Source organism: Trichoplusia ni, assembly GCF_003590095.1.
Source record: "Trichoplusia ni isolate ovarian cell line Hi5 chromosome 13 unlocalized genomic scaffold, tn1 tig00002212_group12, whole genome shotgun sequence".
Taxonomy (NCBI): domain Eukaryota; kingdom Metazoa; phylum Arthropoda; class Insecta; order Lepidoptera; family Noctuidae; genus Trichoplusia; species Trichoplusia ni.
In genome coordinates, this window is record NW_020799715.1 from 24,250 (window position 1) to 32,332 (window position 8,083).

Below are 8,083 nucleotides of genomic sequence, written 5' to 3' on the forward strand. Positions count from 1 at the left end.
CACAAAATCAACAAAACGGTTTCGCACGCCGCGCCATGCCGCGCCGCCCCGCTCTCGCCGCCTCTACAATGCCGGACACGCGGCAAATGTCACGCCGCTCAGCACAAGAATGACTTAGCCCTAATTTATATCAGCCTAATTTCACGGCTGCTCATACTTATTGTGAGATCTCGCGAACCATGTCACGGTATTCGACACGGCTGGTTACTGATTGAGCCGTCATGTTTTATAACCCACGCGTTTACGGTCAAAGATACGCGCTTTTTTACCGCGCCTCAGTTTGTTTGCTAAATCGTCGATACAATACTTCAGATGGGCGCTTAATTTAAAGTTTCGTACAACATTAATTCAAGCATTAAGATCTTTGTGCTCGGACAATAGAAGTCGCGGCTGATTTACTAAAAAATATATAATGGTACTTTTTCTTGTATAAAGAAAGTGTTTGTCTAAGAACAATGTGGGGTACCGCAGCGGGGCATCTAGATACGCGGGGCTAAAACATTTTCTTTAGATTTTTTTGTATTTGCACTAATACCTTGGGTGAATAGAGTCGGGGCCTTAATTTACGCATCGATAGACCTATTTGGAGTTTCGCATTTGTAAGGGATTGTTCTTGGCGTTTTGTAACATTGCGTTTGTTATAGCCATCGAAGTATTGTGCAAAATAACGACAATATTATAGAGGTGTTCAAGTACTATACAGGTTTCTGTTTATACAACAAAACAAAACTAGTCGATTAATTTGACCACACATCCACCTATTAAGAAGATTGTTGGTGAAAAAATGAAAAACAAACAAAAAAAAACGGTCCTAGAATACATGAAGCGAAAACATATTGTCTGTCCATCCTTATTTACCAACTAGCCCCTAAATATCTCTGATCGCAAATGATCTGCAATTGGCAAAAACTCATAAATCAGCACATCGTCGGGTCGCTAGGGCTGGCTCGCAGCTGCCTCACCTTACACGCATCAGTGGCGGCTCACAACATCCATGCACGGCTTAAGTAACGAATGCTTTGTGCATGCCGATAGATTTGTTGGCAGCCCTAAGTTAAACGACATAGCGGACTGCTTATACGGCCCGTAAATTAGATATTGTAATTTAAAAAGTTTATTCTATTCTATTTTGTATTTAAGGAGAATTGAACCAAAGTATTTTTGATTTCACTTATATCGCCATTATCATCAGTCCATATTCGTCCACTGCTGTATAAGGGCCTCTCCAATGGCACGCCATCGAAGTCTATCTTCGTCTGCTCGCACAAAGACAAGAGATTTTTTTTAAGAATAACATTCATATATTTGAGTGTTTTGAGCAGCTCTCTTTTTTATTGCAAATTGTAATTACTTGTGTCGACAGTGAGTGTTTCACTCCGTACTGAATTTCGGGCTCAGACAGAATCGCAAATGTTTGCCCTTTTTTAAAAATCCAATGCAAAGCGTCTCTACTCTAAACCTGTCAACTCTACAAAATCTCCCGGTTCCTCTCCAAACTTGTACCACAAGATCGTATTAAAAAAAGGTCGGGAATCCTTTTCAGCGATAGGTTACAGATTAGACGGGGATGCAGTCAATTTGATGCGAGCTGTCTTCCGCAAACCGCGGGGTTTTGCGGTCCGCACTTATATCACTATCACTTGGCTAACAAAAGGGTTATTGTTTGTCTATCTTCACCTATCTGATTGTTAATGTACAGAGTTCACTTTGGACATTAATTGTTGAATTATCAAAAGAGATTCGTTTGATTTCCATTATGCTAGTTAAACCAACATTTTACTAGCTTTTTTCCCGCGACTTCATCCGCGTGGTAGATAGGAGTTTAGGTTATAGATAAATTATTTGGGAAAAATATATTGCCACTATAAATTGAGATGAAAGCTACTCCTATGCTTTCTAACATTGTGTGTGGAAATTTGGTTGAAATCGGAAAAGCAGTTTAGGAGACCATCGCGGACACACAACCTGTAATTTAAATGTATTAAGATAAGATTTAAATAAGACTAATCACAAGCTCAATTAAATCACTATTCGTAAAATATCCTCTAGTCGTAGCTAAGAAGAAGGAACAGCGCCACAGACTCGACATAAACAAACAATTGTCCAGTGAGACTATGTCACATATACTCTGGTTTAAGAACAAGTATATAACAAATAAATTTCTTAATACTAGCTCCAATAGTACAGACGTCAGCTGTTCTGTTACAGATTCAAGGTCAAAAGCGCCAGACGTTTCTGAGTTACAGAATACGACTTTATTATTACCCTTATCCTTAGGGTATGAGAAATAGATAGAAGCTAATTCTTAGACAACATTTCGGAAGAGTGTTGTAACTAACAGTTTGACACGAAAATTATTTACATAAGATGGCTCGCTTCACAAAAATTGAATTTATAAGATGTTGCTACTCAGACCTTTTTCTGAAGTATAAAAGTTTCAAATAAATATTATTTTCATTAGACTCTACAAAACTGTCTCAACAATGACAAGGTTAACCAAATACACAACAAATAACCCAAATGTATCGCAAAAGCTAGTAGCTACAATTAACAAAAAAAAACAGACTTAAAACTAATAAATCGCACCCCAATATACCAGGAGTACATAAAAGAAAAACAATAGCATTTAGTATTCAAGCAAATGAGATGGACCCCCGACCGAATCTATAAATAAGGCTCTGAATTCATAACAACGTTGCATCTGTGATAATTATTAGGGGAACCGAATTTTAATCGCTTCACTAATTTATGAATATAATATTTAAATACCTACGTTTAACGGTTTTTTGGGTATTCAAATGAGTTATTTCACACGCTTCGGGCGATTTTGAGGGGTATTCTCGATTTTTACATTAGCTTAGATCTGAACTCTAAGTAATCTCAATGTATGTAAAATTAATGAAAATAGGAGATATTTCAAACTTTTAGACTAACAAAAAGTTTATCAAGCTGGTGCAAAACTCCTTTCCAAAATATGAAATATTATTTATGAAAACAGCATCTACATATTGGAAAAGTAAAAAGGGCATTCCATTTTCAAAATGTGACTTTATAAATGTGCGTATGGCGCGCTTTCCCCTTCTGTTGAAAACTCACGCACACAGCGAAAGCACATTTTCTTACTCACACATACACAACTCGAAAGGTAGTTGTAAAGTTATTGTAAGCCATTTATACAGTCTATTCATAAAGTTTTCTTACTTATTTATTCTAAGTAAACAACATTTTGTTTCAAAGTTAATGTTTTCAAATTTTCCAGTTGAAAATAAAATTATTAAACCGCGAAAAAGCATTAAGCCTTGAGTCTCATATATCCCTGTATTTGTGATACATTGAATACATAATTTCAAGTTAATCCACTCCTTACCTTTTGCAAAAAAAACTGAAACATATAAATAAATCGAACAGTAACCGATACTAAAACAACACGATGCATCATATTTCCCCCGCCGCGGCATAAACACACGCACGTGTTTCGTTCTTGTCGCTCCTGCTGGTTTTCCGTATAGCGCTGTCTCATTCGTCGTGGGGCGTGCTCTGCGTCGCGATTGGTAGAGGGGAGAGAGATTCGGCGCCCGACGGCAACCTCCCGTCGGCGATTTCCCGACGCACCGCGTTCGAAAATCGAATATTTGCGGTGTGTACAGGATTTTTTCTTTATCTGTGAATGTTGGATTAAATAGTGCAGTGAATAAAGAGGGAATAATTTTATTGTAATCGATTTTTAAATGTGCTTGTTTTGTGGAATATGTATTTTTTTTAAACATACATTTACAAAATCTTAAAGTGCTCTAAATTTAAAAGAGGACAGTTAAATATTGTTTACTTAATTAAGTCGATTTCTGCCTTTGAATCGCAAATATTAACGATCATCAATTTCTAACTAAATTTTGTAATCTACCAATCCATGCAAAAGTCTAAATTTAGCTTTTCCAATTCTCTAACACTGTATAGTACTGGTCACACAAATTATAAATGAATGCCGTTTATTTATTGGCGACACAATAATTAATAATTCGTATTTAGAAGCAATTGAATAAAACAAACAATAGTGTTGCGGTCTAATATTATTATTGCGTATTTATCGATAACTGACGTTTGTCAATAATTATGATATAGGATGACATTAAATTAATTGGTTTTGTTAGAAGTTAGTGTATTTTGGTGTTCTGTGATATTATTAGCAAAGTTGATTTTTATTTTATTGTTCTCATAAATTGTAGTGAAAGCTGTGGAAGAGACTTGCTATCCAGACCTGTTATCTCATTATAACGTTGTGTATTGATGTGGTATAGTAATTAATATAGATAATAGTTTTTGTTACATTACCGCAACATTCAACCAAGAAAGTATATACAAATTTTATATTTGTAGGTACGGACTTCAGAGGGTTTAGTTTTATCGGTTTATCTTTGGATGCTGATAATTCTGAATGTTTTTGTTTTCCTCGATTTTTTTCTAATAGCTTTTGCGACTGTCCTATTACCCGTTTTCAGCTTTCTATAGTGCTACAGCTGTTCAAAGACCTTTTTTAATAAATGAGGACTAGAGTGAAATGAAAATCCATTTTAATTTTGTTACTTACACCCTTTAAAGTCAAGACAATATAAGTTCCTGGTAGCTTAAAATGATCTCTTTGCAGAAACTGGCTTGTGAAATACCTGCGAAGAAAACAAAGAGACTTCTGACGAATTGCATGAGTATGAATAAATAAGAGTTGTGTGATGGGTTTGTATCGTTCTATTTAAATAAAAATAAAATCAACATGTAATGTTATTTGTGGACTAGCTGTTGCCCGCGACTTCGTCCACGTGGTTAGAATTTTGCCCGTCTTTTCCACATTTTCCATTATATCTTCGCTCCTTTTAGTCGCAGCGTGATGTTATATAACCTATAGCCTTCCTTGATAAATGGTCTATTCAACACAAAAAGATTTTTTCAAATCGAACCAGTAGTTCCTGAGATTAGCGCGTTCAAACAAACAAACAAACTCTTCAGCTTTATATATTAGTATATAAGTATATATAGATAGAGTATAGATTAATGTACTACAAGACAACATGTTTAAATACCCATAATAGGTATGTGATATACTTACCATGGATTAAAAAATTGAAAGAACAAAGATCAGTTAAAAAGAACACATGAATAGAATTGAAAATTTGAAGATTAAATGGCATTGTTTTTCAATCTGTTTTAGTTGAGTAGTTTTCTTATTAGTCCAATCAACTCGGCCCATTACGGCCCACTGCTGGACATACTCATTCAGTAATATTTGCGTAATAGAAATACTGTTTTACTGTCTCTGCAAAAACATATATAAAGTCTAAAGACTATTGACTAAATTACTCTGAAGCGTCAATTCGTTTTAATTCGACATTAATCTTTTTTTTTTAATTTATTTATTATTATTACTGAATAGTGCTTATTATATTATTATTATTACTAGCCTGGAATGTCCCACTGCTGGGCAAAGGCCTCCACACTCTTCTTCCGCTTGTCTCTGTCATGAGCCGCGAGTCACCAGTTCGGTAAGAACGAATCCAGGTCATCACGCCATCTCCGCCTGGGTCTGCCTCGCTGACGTCGGTTAGTGCTTAACCTTAGTGTAATACATAGGTCCACAAAACTGTTCTAAGCAGTTTGTCTGTGGACTCAGGTGTGGATCACTTTAACGTAGAAAGTAGAGAAATACTCAAATAATTTATGTTAATAATTCTATGATACTAAATATCCAATATTTTAATTCGGTCACTAATTGGTCTAAAGGATTATCTGACTTTATAATTATAATAACTAAACACTTAATCTAATCAAACTAGATCATATTTCTTGGCAACACACAAGTAAGTACGTAATGACCGCTGAAAAAAATATTAACAAGATCATTACACATAATTTAATTTAAGCCAATTATACTTAAACGTGCTAAACAGAGAGTCCACTAAAATGTATTAAAGTAAGAAGTGTGTATGAAAGCGAGACGGCAATATATACGGCGTATAACTTTGTCTCGCTTGTACACCTACAAAAATAGTGTGTTAAAAGCTCGTGGTAGAAAGTTTTGATAGCAAGTAACCATCCAAAATTCACACTTTTAAATACCCACATAATTAAAACTAATTAACATTTTTATTTAAAATTTGAGTTGAAATATTAGTTTTTATATTCTATTGTTAATTTAGATATCGTCTGTTGCTAAGCTAAGGGTGAGTGCACATAATTACCGCGTCATACGGATGGCGGCGCGCGGCATGCGCACGCGCACCCCTTGGGTGTCTATGTAAAGGTTTGACATCCTGAATGAACTAGTTTTGAACATTTTTTAGATGATTCGCCTTTTAAGGCTTTATGTTAATAAACAACCTCAGGAATCAGATTTCATAAAACCATTGCATTAAGATAAATATTTTTAAAAAAAAGTTAACAAACATTCGAAGCCCATTTTTAACACAACACACTCTATTCGCCTATTTCTGCCCACATGCCAAAAGAATCGAAGCGTATTAAAACAATATTATTAAAAATAAATATAGATATTATAAGTAACGACATAATTCAAACAATTACCGTGTCACATGCATTATATTGCCCGCCCTCGCGCATCACGATTGACATTCTACCAAGAATATTATATTATTTAAACTTACTGGGTATTTGTTTAATACGCGATTTCAATATTAAATTGTAAAAGGGGAAAATATATGAAATAATAAATGAAACGAGTATAATAGATATGGTTAAATTTGGCCTCATTGCATAGTAAAAACCTATTTCTTTAAAGATTCAGAAGGATCCTGTAATACTATCTATTAATAGTAGGTAATAAAATATTATAATGCGAATCAAACTCGTTACACAGATGATTCCAGACAATGATAAAAAAAAAAACTATGACCGCCACAACCGTTGCTTAAAATCATCTTGTTTTTAGTATAGCGCAGTTGTTAGAGCGGTAACAGAAATACATTATCTGGGACAATTTCAACGGCCTGCATATCACGGTTCCGTGATACAACTTGGTGCACCAGACGTACATACAGATTGATTAACGAACAGATCACAGTTCCTCAATTATTTATCTTGAATGGTTTCTATGAAAACTCAGTGAAAACTTCAGCATTCATGTGGAGAACATATTTATTCGTTTCTATAACTGTAGTCAGACTTTCTCGTAACTATTGTCAGTGATGTATAAATAACAGCCGGGGCCCAAAATATAACGCGCCTTCTGAAACAGAGAAGAAATCTTTATGACATAGATGGTCACCCATCCATAGCTTAACCTTTGATCGATCAACTAGTGCAGTTGTAGCTTAGCCACGAGCTTATTGAAGGGTAATATTATCGAGCAATATCCCAACTAAATTATAATTGCATAGTTAGAAATAAGGCTGACGTCACACCATACTAATTACCATATTACACGGTTAGCAAGCGCTGTTCAATATCAGCTCTGTGCATGCATCCACATACAGCTATAATATCTTATAGTTTTAGGATTAATTAATCAGGAAAAATGGATTGGAGCTTCGATCGAGGTCGATTATGTGGTGGTCCGTTCCTTTGAGAATTTCAATAAGCTTTTTTTGAATTGAAGTTAGTAAGTATGTAAATAATTTATAGTTTTGTATATAACAAATTCAGTCTGGAAATATTTTAACTCCATAATCGGGCTTCTGAAAGGGTCTAAGAATTATGTAGAAACATGGTTCTGATCTGGTTAACCACTGATACGTAAAGAAGAAAATGTTTTTTCCAATGTCTTCATTTTATGCTAAGAGAACATTGAAACCATTAAAAAATACAACTTCACAAATAAGTCTGAAGTACCAACACTAAAACCCAAGTAGACAATACGTTTTAGAAATAATTTCCAAATCCCACTTAAACAGAATTTCAATGAGAACGCAACAAAAATCACACCTTGCTAAGAGCATTACTGTGAACGTTTATAATCGGCTAAATATCGAATTGTTCCATCTATTGTTTCGAAGCTTTAAACCCCCGAGAATTGGTTTCGAGAGTTTTAAGCCTACCGCCTTCGGAAAAACTAAGCAACGAAGTGCGAAAACCACCCTTA